The 24,958-nt window shown below is 43.7% G+C and overlaps 1 protein-coding gene across 14 annotated transcripts in view; it reads right to left on the bottom strand.

Moving 5' to 3' along the window:
• Nucleotides 1-22,839, bottom strand: part of mipol1 (mirror-image polydactyly 1) — a 383,877-nt gene extending 361,038 nt beyond the window's left edge. For 8 of the 14 annotated variants that reach the window (XM_068038331.1, XM_068038333.1, XM_068038330.1 and 5 more), the window contains exon 1: nucleotides 22,481-22,839. The gene's annotated coding sequence lies outside the window, so the exon portion shown is untranslated. Of the gene's footprint in view, nucleotides 1-2,449; nucleotides 2,524-22,480 lie in introns of those variants that run through there. The other 6 variants (XM_068038334.1, XM_068038337.1, XM_068038335.1 and 3 more) reach the window with 4 other exon arrangements.
• Between the last annotated feature and the right edge of the window lie 2,119 nt (nucleotides 22,840-24,958).

The raw sequence follows: 24,958 nt of genomic DNA, 5'->3' as shown, positions 1-24,958 counted from the left end.
AGACAGGGAGACTCTAGATGCAAAACCAAAATAATAGGTGGGAAATAAAACCACTTTATCAAGATAAGCCACATTCAAACCCTATTGTGTAACAAGGGTCACATATGTTTTTTAAAAAAAAGAGATACAGCACTGAAACAGGCCCTTCGGCCGACCAAGTCTGTGCCGACCATCAACCACCCATTTATACTAATCCTACACTAATACCATATTCCTACCACATCCCCACCTGTTCCTATATTTCCCTACCACCTACCTATACTAGGGGCAATTTATAATGGCCAATTTACCCATCAACCTGCAAGTCTTTGGCAAGTGGGAGGAAACTGGAGCACCCAGAGGAAACCCACACAGACACAGGGAGAACTTGCAAACTCCACACAGGCAGTGCCCAGAATTGAACCCGGGTCGCTGGAGCGGTGAGGCTGCGGTGCTAACCACTGCGCCACTGTGCCCCCCATGTTCAAAGACATTGTATGACCACACCAGGAGAGAGCATCTATTGTCACTGAACCAAAACCAAGTCAGATAAGGCTTTTTTCTTTTTAAACAAAAGCTCTTTGAAAGACAGAGACAAAAAGACAACCAGCCAGAAACCCTCTAACATCTTTAAACCACAGAGGCAGATGATCTTGAAAACTCCCCACTTGAGATCGTAACAGTATTCTTGCCACCGACTGACTGAATCTTAACCAGAGGAGTCTGCAATACTTCAGCGAACCAAAAGAACACTAGTCCTGCACCGCTATTAGAAAATTCTTCCCAGAAAAACAAGGTTTCAAAGTAAACTTTAAAAAAAAACAAATCAGACTTAAATGCATGCTATCCCCTAATCGCCATCACTTCCTCTGTGTTTACATGTGTGAGTAGGTGAGGTTGAGAATATTTTTCAGGTATTGTTTAATAAATAACTTACCTTTCTTTTAATCCTATGAGAAAAACTGGCATTTGTCTGTTTATTTGACCTCAAACACTCAGGGACTAAAACATTTTTTTTTAGAAAAACTGTCGACAGTCAGTTGAGAGGTGAAAAGTGGAAGTCATCCACACCATCTCCCACTGTCTGTAACAACCTTCAAAGATCTATACACATGAACCTCCAGGATAACGACCGGATAATCTGGTTTTGTGGTGTTGATTGAGGAATAAATATTGGCCAGGACACCAGGTATAACTTCCCTGCTCTTCTTCCAAATAACGTCATGGATCTTTTACGTCCACCTCAGAGCGCAGACCAGGCCTCGGTTTAACATCTCAAATGAAAGACGGCACCTCCGACAGTGCAGCACTCCCTCAGCTTTTTGATTTTTGTGTTCCAGTTCTGGAGTGGAACTTGAAACCACAACCTTCTGACTTACAGGTGAGAGTGTTGTCAATTGAGCCATGGCTGACATGCAAAAAGTATTTTGTTGGCTGTAAAAGCACTTAGGGAGATCATGAGGTTGTGAAAAGTCCTATGTAAATGAAACGGTTTGTAAAATTTTATTTAAAAGGGAAAGACATGTAAAAGGAGAAAAAAAATGCTAGCAATTTCATAGCATTGTTGAAATGTGTCAAAATAATTTATACAATGACAATTATATAAGCAAACAAATGAATTCCTCTAGAATTTTACAATAGATTACCACTTTAAAGTAGCTACAGAATTGATCGACAATGTCCTTAGATTATAGAGTCATACAGCACAGAAACAGGCCCTTCGGCCCACCATGTCCACGCCGGCCATCAAGCCTATCTATTCTAATCCTATTTTCCAACACTTGGCCCGTAGCCTTGTATGCTATGGCTTTTCAAGTGCTCATCTAAATACTTCTTAAATGTTGCGAGGGTTCCAACCTCTACCACCCCTTCAGGCAGTGTGTTCCAGATTCCAACCACCCTCTGGGTGATAACATTTTTTCCTCAAATCCCCTCTAAACTTTCTGCCCCTTACCTTAGATCTATGCCCCCTGGTTATTGACACCTCCACTAAGGGAAAAAGTTTCTTCCTGTCTACCCTATCAATGCCCCTCATAATTTTGTATACCTCAATCAGGTCCCCCTTCAGCCTTCTCTGCTCTGAGGAAATCTACCCTAGCTTATCCAGTCTCTCTTCATTGCGGAAATGCTCCAGCTCAGGCAACATCCTGGTGAATCTCCTCTGCATCCTCTTCAGTGCAATCACATCCTTCCTATAATGTGGCTTCCGCACTTCAAACCTAGATCAAGCAAGAGTCCTATCCACTCCCAATTCAACTACTTCTAATTAATCTGTACAAAACTCACATGAGGAGCGAGTCATCCAAGTGTCACACAAATACATCTCCATTACACTATAATGAATTCAACTCTAAATTAGCAGTTCAATCTACAGCCAGAACAGTATTCCAAGAATTTATAACACTCAACCTAAACCTACTAGCTTAATTATTCAGTGGAGGTGAACAGGGTTTGGCCAACTAAGACCTACCTCGATTTTACCGGACAAGTTATTTGCTAATACAGTAACACGAATATATCCCATAGAGCATCACTTAAAGTTGATAGTTAAAATATGTAGCTTTACTGCTTCCACGCCTTTCCATTTTCTTAGTGACCTGGCAGAAGAGCACAAATAGAGTTGAATTTTTGATTAGCTATGAAATAAACTTGATTATTCAATCAACAGTGACAAAAGCAAGCAACTACCTGCCACTGATGTCAGAGTTTCACAATTCTAAACAGCACACAGCCACCCAAGGATAGGTTTTAACAGATATTTCCACAAATAACATTTGCAGTAGAAGAATCTGAATTTCTCCCTCCCTGTAGAGTCTTTTTAAAAATATGACCCCATAAAGAAATGGGGAAGAAACTCACGCTCATTTCCCTCTTCTATACAAAGTTGCAGATCTACCTCATTTTTATTCAATATTGAAAACAAAGCTAGTGATCAGTGTACCAAAATCCGGCTCAGCATAGTGGGGAAAGTCTTTGCTCGAGTCGCTCTGAACAGGCTCCAGAAGCTGGCCGAGCGCGTCTACCCTGAGGCAGTGTGGCTTTCGTGTAGAGAGATCGACCATTGACATGCTGTTCTCCCTTCGTCAGATACAGAAGAAATGCCGTGAACAACAGATGCCCCTCTACATTGCTTTCATTGATCTCACCAAAGCCTTTGACCTCGTCAGCAGACGTGGTCTCTTCAGACTACTAGAAAAGATCGGATGTCCACCAAAGCTACTAAGTATCATCACCTCATTCCATGACAATATGAAAGGCACAATTCAACATGGTGGCTCCTCATCAGAGCCCTTTCCTATCCTGAGTGGTGTGAAACAGGGCTGTGTTCTCGCACCCACACTTTTTGGGATTTTCTTCTCCCTGCTGCTTTCACATGCGTTCAAATCCTCTGAAGAAGGAATTTTCCTCCACACAAGATCAGGGGGCAGGTTGTTCAACCTTGCCCGTCTAAGAGCGAAGTCCAAAGTACGGAAAGTCCTCATCAGAGAACTCCTCTTTGCTGACGATGCTGCTTTAACATCTCATACTGAAGAGTGCCTGCAGAGTCTCATCGACAGGTTTGCGGCTGCCTGCAATGAATTTGGCCTGACCATCAGCCTCAAGAAAACGAACATCATGGGGCAGGACGTCAGAAATGCTCCATCCATCAATATTGGCGACCACGCTCTGGAAGTGGTTCAAGAGTTCACCTACCTAGGCTCAACTATCACCAGTAACCTGTCTCTAGATGCAGAAATCAACAAGCGCATGGGTAAGGCTTCCACTGCTATGTCCAGACTGGCCAAGAGAGTGTGGCAAAATGGCGCACTGACACGGAACACAAAAGTCCGAGTGTATCAGGCCTGCGTCCTCAGTACCTTGCTCTATGGCAGCGAGGCCTGGACAACGTATGCCAGCCAAGAGCGACGTCTCAATTCATTCCATCTTCGCTGCCTCCGGAGAATACTTGGCATCAGGTGGCAGGACTATATCTCCAACACAGAAGTCCTTGAAGCGGCCAACACACCCAGCTTATACACACTACTGAGTCAGTGGCGCTTGAGATGGCTTGGCCATGTGAGCCGCATGGAAGATGGCAGGATCCCCAAAGACACATTGTACAGCGAGCTCGCCACTGGTATCAGACCCACCGGCCGTCCATGTCTCCACTATAAAGACGTCTGCAAATGCGACATGAAATCGTGTGACATTGATCACAAGTCGTGGGAGTCAGTTGCCAGCGTTCGCCAGAGCTGGCGGGCAGCCATAAAGACAGGGCTAAATTGTGGCGAGTCGAAGAGACTTAGTAGTTGGCAGGAAAAAAGACAGAGGCGCAAGAGGAGAGCCAACCGTGCAACAGCCCCGACAAACAATTTTCTCTGCAGCACCTGTGGAAGAGCCTGTCACTCCAGAATTGGCCTTTATAGCCACTCCAGGCGCTGCTTCACAAACCACTGACCACCTCCAGGCGCGTATCCATTGTCTCTCGAGATAAGGAGGCCCAAAAGGATTGAAAACAAAGCTAGTGATCAGTGTGCCAAAATCCGGCTCAGATTTAATTCCTAACTTCATATCATTTCTAAACCATCAAAAAGCAGATTCCCACTAAATAATGCAGGATATATTTAAAAGTGAGCAATTTTTAAACGTTGCTGTGTGTCAGAATGCAAAAATTAAGTGATCAGTAATAGTGGACTGTAAAGAAATAAATAAGTTCACCATTTTTGTAGAAAGTGCCGGAGCTCCATAGATCAAAACTCCCCCAATATGGTTTTTAAATGCATAAAGAAATAGACTGAAAAGATGACATCAAGCATATCTATAATATAGAAGTCTTCCATACAAGTGAACTTCCTGTGAATTAAGACTTACTTCCTGTAATCCATCACGTATATTTCTACCATGTTTATGTCATGATTAAACTTAACTATTCATGTAATTTACCATTCAGAATACTCCAATCTGTGGTGTTATTGCCTCTCAGAGCTCCCACCCAATATTAAATTCCGGCCTCTGAGAAGGATGCACCATCTGGGGCTAACTAAGGAAGTTAAGGATGCTATCAAATTGAAAGAGCGTACAATGCTGTGAAGATTAGTGGCAGGTCAGAAGATTGGACACATTTTAGAAACCAAATAACGACTAAAAAAAAAAGAGGAAGAAATTAGAGAATGACAGAAAGCTAGCTAGAAATATAAGTTGGGGAGTCGTTACTAGTGGGGTGCCACAGGGATCAGTGCTGGGGCTTCAACTATTTACAATCTATATCAATGACATGGATGAAGGGACCGAATATATGGTAGCTAAATTTGCTGATGACACAAAGATAGGTAGGAAAGCAAGCTGTCAAGAAGACATAAAGCATCTACAAAAGAATATAGATATGTTAAGTGAGTGGACAAAAATTTGGCAGATGCAGTATAATGTGGGAAAATGTGAACTTGTCCACTTTGGCAGGAAGAATAGAAAAGCAGTATATTATTTGAATGGAGAGAGAGAGAGAGTGCTGAACTCTACGGTACAGAGGGATCTGGATGCCCTGGTACATGAATCACATAATGTTAGTATACAGGTGCAGCAAGTGATTAGGAAGGAAAATGGAATGTTGGTATGTATTGCAAGGGGAATGGAATATAAAAGCAAGGAAGTTTGCGACAGTTGTACAGGGTGTTGATGAGCCCGCATCTGGAATACTGTGTACAATTTTGGTCTCCTTACTGAAGGAAAGATGAAATTGCATTCGAAGCAGTTCAGAGAAGGTTCACTTGACTGATACCTGGGATGAAGGGGTTATCTTATGAGGAAAGGTTGGACCTATACCCGTTGGAATTTAGAAGAATGAGAGGTGATCTTATTGAAACATGCAAGATCCTGAGAGGACTTGACAGGGTGGATGCTGGAAGGATGTTTCCCCTTGTGGAAGAGTCTAGAACTAGGGGACGCAGTTTAAAAGTTAGGGGTCTCCTATTTAAGACTGAGATGAACAGAAATGTTTTTCTCTCAGAGGGTTCTTTGTCTGTGGAATTCTCTTCCCCAGAGAGCGTGGAAACTGGGTCATTGACTATATTCAAGGCAGAGTTAGATTTTTGATCAACAAGGGAGTCAGGGGTTATGGGGGGCAGACAGGAAAGTGCAGTTGAGGCCACAAACAGATCAGCCATGATCTTAACGAATGGCGGAGCAGGCTCGAGGGTCTGAATGGCCTATAAGGGGAGGCGGTAGCTTAGTGGTAATGTCACTGGACTAGTAATCCAGAGCTCAAGGCTAATGCTCTGGGGACATGGGTTTGAATCCCACCACGGGTGGGAGATTCAATTAATAAATCTGGAATTAAAAAAGCTAGTCTAATGATGACCAATTGTTGATTGTTGCGAAAACCCATCTGGTTCACTAATGTCCTTTAGGGAAGAAATCTGCTGTCCTTACCTGGTCTGGCCAACATGTGACTCCACAGCAATGTGGTTGACTCTTAAAATAACCTCTGTAATGGCCGAGCAGGCCACTCAGTTCAAGGGCAATTAGGGATGGGTAACAAATGCTGGTCTAGCCAGCGACGCCCACATCCCACAAAACCAATTTTAAAAAATCCTGCTCCTAATTCATGTGCTCTCGTGTTCCCTCCATAAACTTGAGGTCATCCAAATCTCTGCTACCCCATGTCTTAACTCACACCAAGATCCATCCACCTATCAGCCCGGTTCTTGCTGATCTATATTAGCTCCCAGTCAAATGTCTCGATTTTAAAATTCTCATCCTAGTTTTCAAATCGCTCCATGACCTCACCCCTCCCTATCTTGGTAATCTCCTCCAGCCCCACAACCCTCAGATATCTGCACTCCTCTAACTCTGGCCTCTTCAGCAACTCCAATTTTAAATCCCTCCATCGTTGGTGGCCGTGCCTTCCTTTGCCTTGGACCCAAGTTCTGGAATACTCTCGCTACACCTCTCCACCTCACTTTCCTCCTTTAAGACACTCCTTAAAACCAAACTCTTTGATCAAGCTTTTGGTCATCTGACCTAATATCGCCTTACATTGCTCAGTGTCATATTATGTTTTATAATGTTCCTGCGAAGTGCTTGGGGCGTTTTATTACATTAAAGGCACTATACAAGTTGGTGTTGGGAAATGGCCTACCGGCTCTGGCAGTATTAGAAATGGGGCTTGAAACACATCGCAACACTGACAAAACTGGGATTAGACTGCGATAGATTAGCAATAGAGGGGAAAGGCATCGATGTGGGGGGGAAATTGACCTGATGAGAGGATGCACAAGCAGAGAAGGGGGAAAGGCAAGGGTGCTCAGAAGAAGGGGTCAGATTTCGTGAAAGGATTTCCCAGCAGTGGTGAAATTCATGTTTCAAGACAATGTATTCAGCTTTTTGGTTTAAAGCAAGTTAGTTTCCCCAATCATTGCTTGTTCTGATGAAAGGTTACCTCTTGACACACTGAGCAATACCACAGGATGTCTGTTAGCATATTGTTACGACCAGGTGAGAAAGGTGTCTAGGGGTCTTTCTTAGCCTTCACCTGGTCTTATTCTAACAGGATTTAATTTTTTAAACACAGTGTTTTGAGCTCCCCCTGGGTGAATCCTTGTTCACCACTTTCCAATTATAAGGCAAAGAAATGAAATCAAACAGGCTTTCTTAGGTTTAAAGAAGAAAAGTGAAATTTATTAAAAGTTAAACTCTAATTTGGTTAACGCCTACAGATACACGCCGCGTCCCAGGTTCGCACGCATATGGGATTCACACATGCAATTCGAAGCAGAAAGAACAGAAGAAAAATAGTGGAGAGGCTTGAGGCAATCTCTGAAGATGGATTTTTGTTAGTGTGCTTTGAGCTCACTATAGAGTCCTTGCTTGTAGGTAGATATTGCTTTTCATTGGGGCCCAGTATTCTTCTTAAACCTTGTTCACTGCAGGAGACTTTTCTCTCTTGGGGTTCATGTGGCTTCAATGGTTTTCAGTTCCATGAGAAAGAGATGAGAGCAGACAGGAGAGAGACATTCCCAATCCAGGAGTCAGGAGCTTTTTGTCTTCAAACACTGTTCCTCCAATTTAAAACTCCCTTAGTTGGCCAGCAGGTGGTCACGTGACTGACTGGTTTGACCAGGTCTCTTCTGTGTATTGGGAGCATCTTAGCAGTCAACTGGAATGCTTGCTTCTCCACCTTTAACGCCTGGTAATCAAAAGTCCATTGTGGATTAAATTGGAGCAGGGAGTGGCCCCTTTGTCCTTTCCAAGTAGTGTCTGTTACTATGCAAAAGTCTTTCCAGTCAAGGGTCTGGTGCTTTTTCTAAAAAAAAAAAGCAAGTTCTTTCTTCACTCCAGTAACAGTTTAAAACTCAATGCTTATGTGGTGAAATTAATGTGCCTCATTCTTGGCAGGTGGGGGCTTGCATGACAATATTGTTTTAAAATTTAAGCTGTCCATTGTCGTGCATGGCCCAAAAGGTGAGTCATTGCCAGCTTCCGAGCAACTCATTGCTCCAATATATTTAATTGACAAGGCTATCTTAACTAATGAGGTGGGAAATGTGCAAGAGATTTGACCAGTGGGATGAAGGTTTTAGAAAAGGGTACCTAAGGACAGGTTAGTGAGTTCTTAGGTTTTGGGTCTCCCTCCGCCCCCCACTACCAAGTAATTTTATTAAGTTGACCTAAAGTTTATATGCCATCTCAGATTGTGGCACTGTAGAGAAAAACGCTATATGTTTTGTAGATTAAATAACACTTGGAGAAACATATGTTGAATGTCATACATTGTTTGTTACTTGCTTCTTTGCAATTGGGTGGGGATAGCAGTCGGTGTGGTATGAGTCTGTTTACCCGTCAAGAGGCTCTGGTTATATTCGGGGCAATATGAGACACAAATCTCATTTGTTGCTGTGTTGGGGGAGCTCATGGTATCTATGGAACATTCTTCCTGCCTGGAAAAAGACACAAGCAGTAGGTCATGTAGGCATATGTGGGTCAGAAAAATCACTTAAGATTTCAGATGGTTGTGCAGCTGCTACAAACCTTTTAAAGTCATCTAACCAGCAAAATGGTTTCCAAACCCTTGAAGCATTTTTGCTGACAGCAAATGTGTATCCTTTTACATAGTGCTGCAATACCCACCTCCTGACCTTTAGTTTGTGGGGCTGGTGTTGAAGAAAATAGCAGCGGCAGTGCTCTCAGACACAAGTGGTGCTTGGTGTCCTGGTAGTGCCAGCTGACCACTATTGCATATTTTAGTTAGCCTTCTGCCCATTTCTAGTGCTGATTCCCCCACTCAGATTTTCATCCCTACTAACTTATTTGAAATTATATTAAATTCCAACAAAGAAGCAAGACAAAAAAATGAATAAAATCTGTGAGCTTTGCTGAAAATCTTAAAGGAGGGCATAATTAAGTAATTACTTCTGATCATCTTGTCCAAACTGGTAACACAAAGTGCTTCAGTGGTACATTTTAATTGATTAGCCTCCAGCAGATCAAATCATGGTCAGTGTCAGGTCTATTTGCCAACGACTATTTGCTTCCAAAAACATGCATATCCAAGAAATGATAAAATTCATCAAAAGCCATGCAGTAATCAATAGAGTGTTGTAGTTCACATGTTGTTTTAAAAAAAGCTTCATTAAAATATACAGCAAGCAATCACTGAAAGAGATAGGAGAAGCAGGAAATGGGAGATCACATGATAAGGAGGGAATATATATAATTTCCTAGGCTCAGATTTATAAACAGATTCAACTATCTAAAATCATGCTGAAATTATACAATGTAACCATTGTCTATCAGTAAGATTTCTGATCTTTCCCTTTCCTCTTAATTTTTGTTTCTAATGAAGAAAAGTCAAGGGCAATTAACTTATCCTCCAAAAAAAATTAAAAATCCCAACATTGGTGGATGCATTTAGCCTGTTCTTGTTGAACCCACAGCCTCTCCACTGCATTTTCTCCATCTCTTTCTCAGCCCAGACTCATTCTCCTCTTTAAAGCCCAGTGGCCTTTCAATGTATTCCCTTTTTCCCATTCATGGTCTGGTCTCCAGTACATCAGCACTTGCCAAGCATGGAAGATGAAGCACCTCCAGTAGTTCAGGATGTACTAGACAAGCAAAAAAGGAATCAGGTGCATTCAATACCTGAAGTGTAAACAAAGGGAACTCTTGACATTGAGATCATTGTTAACTCTCATTTTAGAAGATGTGCCCAATCAAATCTACAAATGCTGGAAATCTGAAATAAGGTGAAAATGTTAGAAATTCATAGACATTTGAAAGAGAAATGAAAGCTTAAAATATTTCAAAATGAGACTCTGTTCTGATGAAGTCTCTAGTCAACCTCTCCTTTTTCTTTAAGATGGGATGAAAATGAAAATACTGGAAATTCTCATTTCAAAATGAAGGTATTACAGCACCAAAATGTTCACAAAGATGACTTCTTTGATCAACATATCACGTGTTGCTTTGTGTTATCTTAAGAAACACAATGAGGTACATGGATTCCAGTTTCTTGAAGATCTCTAGAAGGTTTATTAACAGCTAAAACTAATACACACAACACAGAGCAAACTATATACAGAACCTTTGGCCAGGGTTTTGCAGTGCAGAGTGACTATGGCTGCGTGTCACATGATGACATCCTGGTACTTAGCTCATTAGCATACTGAGTCCTTAAAGGGACATCACTCAAAGCGATCATACAACATCCCCTTTCTTTCCAAAGATAAGTCTCGTATGCTACAAGTAAAAACCACATAAAATTGGATAATATCAAAATTAGTTATACAGTGATAGAGATTATAAAATTTACAAGTATAAAGATAGGGATTGTTAAAGTTACATGTACAGAAGCTTAATAGTCCATTTATCATTTTGCTGGTTTGACAACCCTTCCAGATCTGGTTACGGTATAACCTTCTGGGGATGTGGATTTCGCCCTTGGTTATTCTTGGCTTGCAGACATTGTCATGCTAGGCCCTACCTGCAATTTTGTCATGAACATTGATTTTAAACTGTTACTGGAGTGAAGAAAGGACTTGTTAAACAAATCAGCCGTGACTGGAAAAGATATTTGCATATTACCGGATGGTGATAGAAAGGACAAAGGACCATTCCCTGACACATTCAACCCACAATCGACCTTGAGCACCAGGTACTGTGTGCAAGAGGAGCATTCCAGAGACTGCTAAGGTGATACAATCCAAGACGTGGTCAGACCAGTTAGTCACATGCCTAACCTGCTTGACAACCTGGGGTTTTCTGAACTGTACAAACAGTTTGCCCTCAGAGAAAGTCTGTTTGCTCCCGGACTGAGAAGATTTATTTATTTAGTTTATTTTTTATTTATTTCGAGATACAGCACTGAAACAGGCCCTTCGGCCCACCGAGTCTGTGCCGACCATCAACCACCCATTTATACTAATCCGACACTAATCCCATATTCCTACCACAGCCTCACCTGTCCCTACCACCTACCTAGACTAGGGGCAATTTATAATGGCCAATTTACCTATCAACCTGCAAGTCTTTTGGAGATCTCTCCTGTCTGCTCCCATCTCTTTCTTACAAACCTCTGAATCCATTGAAAACATGTGAACCCCAAGAGCATAAAGTCTCCTACAGCAAACAAGGTTTAAAAAGAATACTGGGCCCCAACAAAAAGATTTACCTACAATCAAGGACACTACAGTAAGCTCAAAAGAACTGTAGCAACTCTTCAGATATTGCCTCAAACTTTTCCACTTTATTTTTCTTCTGCTCTTTTCTGTCTCTATTTGCAGGTGTGTGTATCGCGTATGCATGCTAGCGTGGGCACGTCATGTATCTGCAGGCGTTAACCGAATTAGAGTTGAAATTTAAGTTTAATAAATTTCAACTTTTCTTCTTTAAACTTAAGAAAGCCTGTTGGTGCTGGTTTCTTTGCCTTATAATTGGAAAGTGGTGAACAAGGATTCACCAAGGGCGAGCTAAAAACACGGTGTGTTTAAAATTCAACCCTGTTACAGTAAAACCAGGTGAAGGCTGAAAGGGAACCCTAGACCTCTTTCTCACCTGGTCGTAACAGAAATTTGGGTGCTAGCCTCTGGAATTGACCCACAGACAAAACGAGAGAAATTGGAAGCGGGAAGCCAAATTGTTCCCAATCAAAACAGAGCAAGATTTCAATACAGGTTTTATTGTGGTTTTGTGTGCTTGAACACTAGCAGGTCTGCAACTGAAACTAGTAGCTCTCCATGCCAGGGTGAAGTAATTGGGATAAGTTAAAAGCATTGTTTATGCAGAAGTTGAGGAAAATGGCTGAGCAGTGTGGGATCATGGTACGTGGCAAGGCGAGGAAGTCTGAACTCCGAAGACTAGTGGTCAACCATTTTTCCCTTGAATCTGAAGAAGCAGAAAGAGCATTAGAAGCAGACCCAGACAGGGTACTACAAGCAAAGATACAATTGGAACAAAGGAAACTTAAATCAGGAGGCAGGAAAAGAGAAAGAGACAGACAGGAGAGGGAGAAAGAGAGACCCTTTCAGAAGGAACATAAAGAAAAACAAAGACAGGAGAAGGAACGAGAGAGAGAGCGAGCGATAGAATATTCCAGAAAGAATGCGAAGAAAGAGAGCTGAAGCAGCTGGAGTCAACTGGGGGGCGACAGAAGAAAGCATGGCCAATATGGAGGAGCGTAATTCAGGACTGGGTACAGAATTGTTAAAACTAGATCAACTAATTCCAAAATTCAAGGAGGAGGATGTAGAAGACTTTGTGTCCTTTGAGAAACTGGCCAGCTGAGACCAGTCTTTTACAACAAAGCAAGCTAACTGAAAAAACCCACGAGGTTTATTGCCTGTTGCCAGATGAGAGTTCATCAAATTATGAACTGACAAAAATTGCAATCCTCGGGGCATATGAATTAGTACCCGAAGCCTATCGCCAAAAGTTTAGAACCCTCAAGAAGCAAGCTAGTCAACTTATCTGGAGTTTGAAAGAAGTAAGCAGCTGGCTTTTGACCAGTGGCAGAGGGTGCTGCAAGTACAGCTCAGCTATGAGAATCTCAGAGAAGTAATTCTGATGGAGGAATTTAAACACTCTCTCCCACTCTCCATAAAGACCCATGTAGAAGAGCAGCGGGTTCAGAGAGCCCGGCAAGCGGCCATCCTGGCCGATGAGTTTGCTTTAATTTATATGTCAGTTTCCCAAGGTAGAACCTTTCCCAGTCATCACCACAAATCCGAAAAGGACAAAGGGTGGGAAGATGATAGGAGCCCAAGCAGTCCTGGGAGAGAAAGAAAAGCAGGAGATGCAGGGGTCCCTCCTCGAGCTCATCAAGAACGTGTGTACTGTAATAAGGCAGGTCAGCTAAAAGCTGACTGCTGGAAACTAACGGAAAAACCAGTAGGGTTAATCAAGGCACACCTGTTCAGTGAAGACAGGAACCTGATGGAAAGCACAGCAGAACAACCTGTGGCTTCAACTGCAGTAAGAGTGAGACCCAGAAAGCTGACAGCTGCAAGTGCAGGAAAATTTAATAGGATTCCTGAAGGTTATCAGGTTTGTGTGTTTGACAGGAAAGTAACCCCATACCCTTTGAGTGGGGCAAGCAAGCCCATAGTAATTCTCAGGGACACAGGGGCCACGAGATCCCTTTTACAGGGAAAAGGCCTGACCTTCCCCACCCCCCACCTGAGAATGCAGGGAACACCAGAATGGTGGTGAATGGTATTGGGGGGGGCAGTATATGCCTGTACCTGTACACCAGGTGCAAATGGAGTGCAACCTAGTTTTGGGACCAATGACCATAGGGATTGTCCCTATTTTGCCTGTGGACGGGGTTGACCTGCTTCTAGATAATGATCTGGTGGGGGTGAAGGTGGTAATCCCCCCTCCCCCAGTAGTGAAAGAAAGGCCGCAGGAGGTCAGAGACAGGGCAGTGGCAGAAGACGGACCCCTGCAGTTTCCCTGAATGTGTAGTGGATCAGGCCATGATCAAACCAGCTCCCTCAGAGGAGACTGAATTAGCACTGCAGGCAAATGACCAGGTCTGCCTGTCTGAGACTTTCTTTGAAAAGTTAGGAGATCCAGGGAATGAATTAAATGGATTTTCCCTAGGTGAGACTCAGCAAGCCGACCCAGTATTGCGAGAGTTAGCACAGGCTGCCCAGTCTGAAAGTGAAGCAGAGGGAGTCCCTGACTGCTACTATTTAAAGAATGAGGTATTGATGAGAAAATTGTGTTCTCCTCACAGACCTGAGAGCAAGGAGTGGACAGTAGTTCACCAGCTAGTGGTGCCGCAGAGGTACTGGAGAGAAATATTAAAAAGGGCCCATGAAACTACAGTGGCTGTACATGCCAGTATACAAAAGAGCAAAGCCTGCATAAGATAGCAGTTTGATTGGCCAAAACTCCACAAAGATGTACTTAGGAGCACTGCAGGAGTTGCCACATAGAACATAGAACAGTACAGCACAGTATATATAGGCCCTTCGGCCCACGATGTTGTGCCGAACCTTTAACCTACTCTAAGATCTAAGTGACTACCTACCCTTCATTCTACTATCATCCATGTACCTATCCAAGAGTCACTTAAATGCCCCTAATGTATCTGCTTCTACTACCACCACTGGCAGCGCATTCCACGCACCCACCACTCTCTGTGCAAAGAACCTACCTCTGACATCTCCCCGAAACCTTCCTCCAATCACCCTAAAATTATGCCCCCTGGTGATAGCCCTTTCCACCCTGGGAAAAAGTCTCTGACTATCCACTCTATCTATGCCTCTCATCATCTTGTACCCCTCTCTCAAGTCAGCTCTCATCCTTCTTCGCTCCAATGAGAAAAGCCCTAACTCCCTCAATCTTTCTTCGTAGGACATGCCCTCCAGTCCAGGCAGCATCCTGGTAAATCTCCTCTGCACCCTCTCTAAAGCTTCCACATCCTTCCTATAATGAGGCGACCAGAACTGAACACAATATTCCAAGTGTGGTCGAACCAGGGCCTTATAGAGCTGCAGCATAACCTCGCGGCTCTTAAACTCAATCCCCCATACACCTTCTTAACATCCCTATCAACTTGGGTGGCAACTTTGAGCGATCTGTGGACATGGACCCAAAGATCCCTCTGTTCCTCCACACTACCAAGAATCCTGTCTTTAAGCCTGTATTTTGCATTCAAATTCGACTTTCCAAAATGAATCACTTCACACTTTTCCAGGTTGAACTCCATCTGTCACTTCTCAGCCCAGCTCTGCATCCTGTCAATGTCCCGTTGCAACCTATAACAGCCTTCCACACTATCCACAACTCCAGCAACCTCCGTGTCATCGGCAAACGTGCTAACCCAGCCTTCCACTTCCTCATCCAAGTAATTTATAAAAATCACAAAGAGCAGAGGTCCCAGAACAGATCCTTGTGGAACACCACTGGTCACCGAGCTCCATGCTGAATATTTTCCATCTACTACCACCCTCTGACTTCTATGGGCCAGCCAATTTTGTATCCAGACAGCCAACTTTCCCTGTATCCCATGCCTCCTTACTTTCTGAATGAGCCTACCATGGGGAACCTTATCAAACGCCTTGCTAAAATCCATATACACCACATCCACTGCTCTTCCTTCATCAATGTGTTTTGTCACATCTTCAAAGAATTCAATAAGGCTTGTGAGGCATGACCTGCCCCTCACAAAGCCATGCTGACTGTCTCTAATCAAACCATGCTTTTCCAAGTAATCATAAATCCTGTCTCTCAGAATCCTCTCCAATAATTTGCCCACTACCGACGTAAGACTGACTGGTCTATAATTCCCAGGGTTATCCCTATTCCCTTTCTTGAACAAGGGAACAACATTTGCCATCCTCCAATCATCTGGTGCTACTCCAGTGGACAGTGAAGACGCAAAGATCATCGCCAAAGGCGCGGCAATCTCTTCCCTCGCTTCCCGTAATATCCTTGGGTATATCCCGTCTGGCCCCGGGGACTTATCTGTCCTCATATCATTCAAAATTTCCAGCACATCCTCCCTCTTAACCTCAACCTGTTCGAGCATATCAGCCTGTTCCACGCTGTCCTCACAAACGACCAGGTTCCTCTCACTAGTGAATACTGAAGCAAAGTATTCATTTAGGACCTCCCCTACCTCCTCCGACTCCAGACACAAGTTCCCTCCACTATCCCTGATCGGCCCTACCCTCACTCTGGCCATCCTCTTGTTCCTCACGTAAGTGTAGAACGCCTTGGGATTTTCCTTAATCCTACCCGCCAAGACTTTTTCATGTCCCCTTCTAGCTCTCCTAAGTCCATTCTTCACTTTCCTTCCTAGCTACCTTGTCACCCTCTAGAGCCCTGTCTGATCCTTGCTTCCTCAACCTTAAGTAAGCTTCCGGCTTCCTCTTGACTAGCTGTTCCACATCTCTTGTCATCCAAGGTTCCTTCACCCTACCATCCCTTCCCTGCCTCATCGGGACAAACCTATCCAGCAGTCGCAGCAAGTGCTCCCTAAACAACCTCCACATTTCTGTCGTGCATTTCCCTGAGAACATCTGTTCCCAATTTATGCTCCCCAGTTCCTGCCTAATAGCATTGTAATTCCCCCTCCCCCAATTAAATATTTTCCCATCCCGTCTGCTCCTGTCCCTCTCCATGACTATAGTAAAGGTCAGGGAGTTGTGATCACTATCATCGAAATGCTCTCCCACCGAGAGATCTGCCACCTGGCCTGGTTCGTTGCCAAGCACCAAGTCCAACATAGTCTCCCCTCTAGTCGGCCTATCTACATATTGAGTCAGAAAAGCTTCCTGGACACGCCGGACAAAAACTGCTCCATTCAAACTATTTGCACTAAGGAGGTTCCAATCAATATTAGGGAAGTTGAAGTCACCCATGACAACAACCCTGTTACTTCTGCACCTTTCCAAAATCTGCCTCCCAATCTGTTCCTCCGTGTCTCTGCTGCTATTGGGGGGTCTATAGAAAACTCCCAACAAAGTGACTGCTCCTTTCCTGTTTCTGACTTTCACCCATAATGACTCAGTAAAAAAACCCTCCTCGACGACCTCCCTTTCTTGCAGCTGTGATACTATCCCTGATTAACAATGCCACTCCCCCACCTCTTTTACCTCCCTCCCTATTCCTTTTGAAACATTTAAACCCTGGAACATCCAACATCCATTCCTGCCCTTGTGATATCCACGTCTCCGTAATGGCCACAACATCGTAGCTCCAAGTACTGATCCATGCTCTAATTTCATCACCCTTATTCCTTCTTGCGTTAAAATAGACACACTTCAATCCATCATACTGGCTGCAACTTTGCCCTGTCAACTGTCTAACCTTCCTCACAGACTCTCTGCACTCGGTATCTGTCCGTTCAACAGCTACCCCATCCACTGATCCGTGGCTTCGGTTCCCATCCCCTTGTCAAACTAGTTTAAACCCTCCCGAAGAGCTTTAGCAAACCTCCCACCCAGGATATTGGTGCCCCTCCAGTTCAGATGAAACCCGTCCTTCTTGTACAGGTCCCACCGGTATCCCAATGATCCACATATCTGAATCCCTCCCTCCTACACCAGTTCTGTAGCCACGTGTTCAGCTGCACATGTGCCAGGTTGAGGGGAAATCCCAACCTACAGTGAAACCTGCACCCCTAAGTCCTGTATTGGTGTCAGGAGGACCATCCAGCAGAGGGCTGGTGAACTGTAAGAGACCCCCGCCAAGAACAAAAAGGGCCAGGCAGGCACAGGCTGGCAAAAGTTTAGAAAGAGAAAGGGAAAAAATGACAAACAGGGCAGGTTAAAGGCAGTCTGGGAGGAATCCCGGATGAAAACTCCTACTGTTCGGTCAGCCAACCCTGAAAAATGTGAAAAGGTAGATCCCACATCCTCCTATGTAAATGCAGACACTGGAAGTACCCCACCAGAGTTGCCAACATCATTTACAGGAACCTGCAGAGACAAAGAAAGACCTCTAGGGGGCAGAGAACCAGTGAGGGTGATGCCTCACCTAGTTGAAGTGCCACAGGGGAGTGTAGTAGAGTCTGCATAAATACCTGCAGGCAGGAGTGTCCTCTGGGACAAAGGGGATATTAGCAAAGAATCCTCCCCCGCAGTCAGAAAAAAGAAAATCACCCATTCCCTAAAGTCAAAAGCCTTTGCATGACTCAGCAAAGAGTAATGGTGAACAGTTGTTTTCCAGACTGGAGGAAGGTATACAGTGGGGCTACTGCTTTTAATATATATGAACAATGACTTCGACTCAGGTGTACAGGGCACAGTTTCAAAATTTGCAGATGACAAGACTTGAAGTATAGTGAATTGTGAGGAGGAGTTTATAGACTTCAACAGGACATTGACAGACTGGTGGAATGAGCAGACGCATAGCAGATGAAATTTAATGCAGAGAAGGTTTGTGGTATATATTAATGATTTGGACTTAAATGTGGGAGACACGATTGGGAAATTTGCTGCTGACACAAAAATTGGCCGTGTAGAGGATAGCTGTAGACAAAGAATGATATCAATGGTTTGGTTGAGTGGGCGGGAAAGTGGCAAATGGAATTCAATCCAGAAAAGTGTGAGGTAATGCATTTGGGAAGGGCAAATAAAGCGAGGGAATACACAATAAACGGGAGAATATTGAGAGGGGTAGAAGAAATGAGAGACCTTGGAGTGCATGTCCACAGGTCCCTGATGGTGGCAGGACAGGTAGATAGTGTGGTGAAGAAGGCATATGGGTTGTTTTCCTTTATTGGTCGAGGTATAGAATACAAAAGCAGGGATGTGATGCTGGAACTGTATAAAATGCTGATTAGGCCACAGCTGGAGTACTGTGTACAGTTCTGGTCACCACATTACAAGAAGGACATAATTGCTCTGGAGAGAGTACAGAGGAGATTTACAAGAACGTTGCCAGGGCTTGAAAGTTGCAGCTATGAGGAAAGATTGAATAGGCTAGGGTTGTTTTCCGTGGAACTGAGGAGGCTGAGGGGAGACTTAATTGAGGTGTACAAAATTATGAGGGGCCTAGATAGAGTGGACAGGTGGACCTGTTTCACCTGTCGGGGAGATCAGTTACCTGGGGACACAGATTTAAGGTGATTGGTAGAAGGATTAGAGGGTCATGAGGAAAAACTTTTTCAGAGGGTGATGGATGTCTGGAATTCGCTCCCAGGAACAGTGGTGGAGGCAAAAACCCTCAATTCTTTTAAAAGGTACCTGGACATGTACCTGAAGTGCTGTATCCTGCAAGGTTATGGACCAGATGTTGGTAGGTGGGATTAGATTGGGCGGCTAGTATTTCTTGGCTGGCATGGACACAATGGGCTGAATGGCCTCCTTCTGTGCCATAATTCTTCTATGGGTTCTAAGATTGTGAAATGGAACATTTTGGTAGGGAGAATGAGAGATCCAATATAAATTAAAGGATACAATTCTAAAGGGGGCTGCAGGAGCAGGGACCCTGAGGGTATATGTGCAAAATTTGTTAAAGGTGGCAGGACAGGGTGACGAAGTGGCAGACCAGATCCTGGGCTTTATAAAGAGAGGCATACAGTACATAAGCAAGCAAGTTATGAAGAACTTTTATAAGACACAGGTTCTGCCTCAATTGGAGTATTGCATCTAATTCTGTGGATCACACTTTAGGAAGGATGTGAAGGCATTGGAGAGGGTGCAGAAAAGAGCAACGAGAATGAGGTTCCTCATTCCCAGAACCAGTTACATAGAGAGCTTGGAGAAGCTAGGGTTGTTCTCCTTAGAGAAGAGAAGGTCAAGAGGAGATTTGTTAGAGGTGTTCAAAATCATGAGGGGTCTAGACAGAGTAGATAGGTAGAAACTGTTCCTGTTGGCGAAAGGGTCAAGAACCAGAGGACACTGATTTAATACGATTAGCGAAAGAAGCAACAGTGACATGAGAAAAAATTGTTTTTTTTTAAAAACCCAACAAGTGGTTGGGATCTGGAATGCACTGCGTGAGGGTGTGGTGGAGGCAGATTCAATCGTGGCTGACTTGCTCTTCACAGCAACGCATCATGTCTGTGCTCACTCCCTAAAAGCTACTCAGATAGTCACACTCCCCTGGCTTTTCCCTGTAGCCCTGCAAATTTTCTCTTCAGATATCAAATTCCCTTTTGAAAGCCACCACATCTTGCCTAAAAGGTGCCGCCCAGAATTGGACACAATATTCCAGTTGAGGCCGAACCAGAGTTTTAGAAAGGACAACATCCTTTCTTTTGTACTCTATGCCTATATATATATATATATATATATATATATATATATATATATATATATATATATATATATATATATATATCTAGCTCAGGATCCCATATGCCTTACTAATCACTTCCTCAACCTGTTCTGCTACCTTCAACAAATATGCACCTATACCCTCAGAGTCCCTCTGCTCTTGCAGCCCCCTTCAGAAGTGTATCGTTTATCTTTTATATTGCATCTCCTCGCTCTTCCTACCAAAATGTACCAAGTCACAACCTCCTCTGCATTAAATTTCATCTGCCACATGTCCGCCCATTCCATCAGCCTGCCTATGCCCTCTTGAAGTCTATTACTCTCCTCCTCACACTTAACAAATTGTGTAATCAACAAATTTTAAAATCATGCCCTGTACACCTGAGTCAAGGTCATTAACATAGATCAAGAAACAGAGTGTCTCCTGACAATGCAGAATATGCGCAGAGCGATCGGCAATATCATCAGTGCGTCTGAACATTTGCCAGCTTGCCAGTATGGGTCCCGCATATGCGCGTTTACTTCTGGCTTCAATACGTGGTGAGGTTATGATGTCCAAGTGTTGCTTCACCCTTCAATGGCCGCAATCGCCACCTCCAACAGTACCCCGCTCCCTCCCACAATCGCCACTTCTCTTCCCCTCTCCCTCCCATAAATCAGCGGGACTGCTTCTGCCTGCTCCATCTTGCAGCTCCCGACTGCTCGCTGCTCCATCCCACCACTCCCAACTCTTGGCCGCTCACTTCCCACCTCATTGCTAGCATCCACTTGATCCCTACCACCACCCCCCACCGCTTCTCTGGGCAGCAAGGCGGGGAGCAAGCAGCAGGAGGGAATGGTGAGCATATGGGCACAGGAGGGAGGGGGAAAGAGAAGTGACGATCGCAGGAAACTGAATGCAGCAATTGAGGCGGCGATCGTAGGAGTGAGCAGGGAAGAGAAGTGGCGAACACGAGAAGGAGCGGGGTACTGTTGGGGGTGGGGGGGTGTGGAGGCGGCGATCACAGTCATTGAGGGGTGAGGGGGTTTGGACTCAATGTTTTTTTGTGTCAAATTGAGCAGCGCCATTTTTATTACTTGCAGCTGCCTGACATGTAGCAGACAGTGAAGTTTCTGTTGATAAGGCTGCATTTGCGCAGGGGACAGTGTGGTGCCACCCCGTGGGTGCGTTGTCAGCAAACACAGCCATTAAGAAAAGCAGTGGTTCTAATGTCAACACATGGGTAACCCCACTGTATTACCTTCCTCTAATCAACCATTCACCACTACTCAGTTTCCCATCACTCAGCCAAAGAACCAGCTGGAGAAGACAGGCCAATTGGCTTCCTTCTGTGTTGTAACTATTCTAAGAAAACTAATTTCAGTTAGCATAACAACTTCAACAGCTCAACCTGGGCTGCTGTTGAATCCAGATCGGAGGTAAAAGGACAGTGGCTCCACCAATTGATCTTTCCACCTTCAGTAATTCCTCTATCAATAAGGTTTTGGGAAAAATTGTGGCTGTAGATTGTGTCAGTCAGCTGCCTACTTTCGCCCCACACACTAACATTGTGGATAAAATTCTTTATCCATCGCATTTTTTCGAATATACCTAACTTCCTGAGTCACTGAGTAAACTCCGATATTAATATTTATGACTCCAAATTGCTCACAGTAGTGTTCATCTAAGTAAACTAGATATTTTAATGTTTCATGTCTTAAGGAGAAAGTTTTACCAAATACATTATGCAGTACTATAATGAATCCCGCCATGAGTTAATAGCCAGTTAATGCAGTTTATCAAGTACTGAAATGTTTTGCAACTGCCCCAACATTTATCGTTTCCCAAATATTTTGCTTAGTTTTTAACCAATCAGCCGTACATATGCATCGCAATTCATGCCCAAAACGCTGTTTCAAAAATCTTTAAACAATCCATAACTTACCAAACTCAATGAACATAATGGCATACCAAACATGTTAACTGAACTGTTATCTGAATATTGTTTAAAATAAATCAAAGAATGCATAAGCAGTAAACCATCCACGATCTTATCAGTACAAGGTACATTAAGCTACTGTTTGCACCAACGTAAGTTTCAGTAAATGAATAATACAAATGTCGCACAAACGGCTGTTTATCTCCAGTCTCAACACAAATGCCACAAATCAGTCCAGAACAAAGTCCTTGTCGTCCTTCAGCCTTAAAACCCAATCTACGCCACTATTCTTTGTAAAGTATATTTAACAATCCTAATTGATTTCATCCATGATTAGGCATAAATTTATATTTGTTCCGACCAGAAAATTATACTTACTGTTGCTGTAAACTATGTTTTAAGTATTGCTGTAGCGACCAAGATGTTATGGATCTCTGGTGTTATTGTAGAAAGTCATGCTTTCCTTTATCATCGACGTAACCAATAACACAGGATTAATAACTGGCCCGACGTTACAGGCAGCGGCGCAACCAGTTACCATCATCCGATCGCCACAACATAAACTCTTCTCTCTTCTCTCTTCTCCCTTCTCTCTCTCTCTCAAACTAATGTTATAAAGTCCATGGAGCTCGCTTACTTACATACCGCAGACTTGAGGCTTTAAGACTGAAACCTTCCCTGTGCACTGCAACTTGTACTTGCTGCAGCCGGTTACAGCTCATCACAGTAAACCTACTCGCGCTTCCAACTGGCAGATTACAACCGATTCGAATCGAGATGCAGCACTTCCGGTTCACGGGGCACCGTCATCCACTGCTTCTCGTGAACAGTCGTGCATCAATTTCAAGGCGATCCGCTGCTTTTGTTGGGTGCCACAGTCGGTATTGTAAAATAATGTAATTTCTATACCGACTGGCCGAAATACATGAAAAGCGCCAGGGTTCACCTGATAATTATTTATTGCCTTTCCATCGGTCCACGCCTCCATGGTAACTTCGATTTAATTTCTAGAAAACTACCACTCTCGAGACGCATAACGTTCCCTGCAACGGGCGCAAATCAGACAAAAACAATGTAGGCAGGAGGTGTAGGAAACACTACAGGTCAGTTAGATAGATCTGTAACAAGGAAAAAGACAGGTTAACGTTTTGCCAGTGTCCCTTTTATTCCAATAGCACAGGTACCGTAATAAATACAAAAATCTGAAATGAAAGCAGAAAATATGGAAATTCTCAGCAGGTCTGACAGCATCTGTAGAGAACAGAGTGAATTCACGTTTTAGGTCAATGACCTTGCATCAGAGCTGGAAAAAGTTAGAGATGTGAGGTTGGAAGTAAGCGCAGAGGCAAGGGAAGAACAAATATAGAATATCAGAGCAGAGAGGTTTTGTTGGAACTGTATAAATCATTGGTTAGCCCACAACTTGAGTATTGTGTGCAGTTCTGGCCACTCATTACAGAAAGGATGTAATTGCGCTAGAGAGGGTACAGAGGAGATTTGTGAGGATGTTGCCAGGACTGGAAAAATGCAGCTATGAGGAATTCGATAGGCTGGGGTTGTTCTCGGAATAGAGAAGGCTGAGGGGAGATTTGATTGAAATGTACAAAATTTTGAGGGGCCTGGATAGAGTGGATGTGAGCAGAGAGGTCACTGACGAGGGGGCATAGATTTAAAGTGATTGGCAGAAAGATTAAAGGAGAGATGAGGAAAAGTTTTTTTCACCCCAGAGGGTGATGGGATCTGGAACTCACTGCCTGAAAGGGTAGTAGAGGCAGAAACCCTCAAATCATTTAAAAGGTGCCTGGATATGCACCTCAAGTATCGTAACCTGCAGGGCTACGGATTGACCAAATGCTGGTAGGTGGGTTTAGACTGGGTGGCTCGTTTTTCGTCTGGTGCAGACACGATAGGCCAAGTGGCCTATTTCTGTGCCGTAAACTTTCTATGATTCTATGAAAAGGGAATGTCTTTGATAGGATGGAAGAAAGAAGAGATTCGGTGACAAAAGGGATGATTGATCAAGGCAAATGGAGATGGTAATGGGTCAAACAAAGAAATAAAAGATGGGTCTAGAGGAGGTGTAACTGGCAAAAGCAGAATCGTTATCAACAGCTGCTGTCTGGAAAAAAAATGAGAGCAATGGTTATGATCTGAAATTATTGAACTCATTGTTGAGTTATGAAGGCTGTAAAGTGCCTAAACAAAAGATGAGGTGCTATTCCTCAATCCTCTGTTGCGCTTCATTCGAACAGAGTGGGAATGGGGCAGTGAATTAAAATGACAGACAACCGGAAGCTCAGGGTCACACTTGAGGACTGAATGGAGGTGTCCTGCAAAGTGCTTGCCCATTCTGCGTTTGGTCTCCCCAATGTATAGGAGATCTCATCATGAGCAGTGAATACAGTATACTAAATTGAAAGAAGCGCAAGTTCGGCATTGGTTGGACATGTTGAATGTCTGTTGAGAGTTCCAGTTTTCTTTTAATTTAATTAGGTACATAGGAGCAGGAGTAGGCCATTCAGCCCATCGAGCCTTCCCCACCATTCAGTAGGATCATGGCTGATCATCCACATAAATGCCTTTTTCCCACACTATCCTCATATCCCCTTATGTCATTTGTATTTAGAAATCTGCCAGTCTCTGCTTTAAACATACTCAATGACTGAGCTTCCACAGCCCTCTGAGGTAGAGAATTCCAAAGATTCACAACCCTCTGAGTAAAGAAATTTCTCCTCATCTCTGTCGTAAGTGGCTTCCCCTTAATTTGAAATTGTGTCCCCTGGTTCTAGACTCCCCAACTAGGGGAAACATCTTTGGTGATCTACCCTGTCTATCCCTTTAAGTATTTTGTAGGTT

Source organism: Heterodontus francisci, chromosome 9, assembly GCF_036365525.1.
Source record: "Heterodontus francisci isolate sHetFra1 chromosome 9, sHetFra1.hap1, whole genome shotgun sequence".
NCBI lineage: Eukaryota > Metazoa > Chordata > Chondrichthyes > Heterodontiformes > Heterodontidae > Heterodontus > Heterodontus francisci.
The sequence above is the reverse complement of the archived record's forward strand: the minus strand, read 5'-3'. Positions and strand labels throughout refer to the sequence as shown.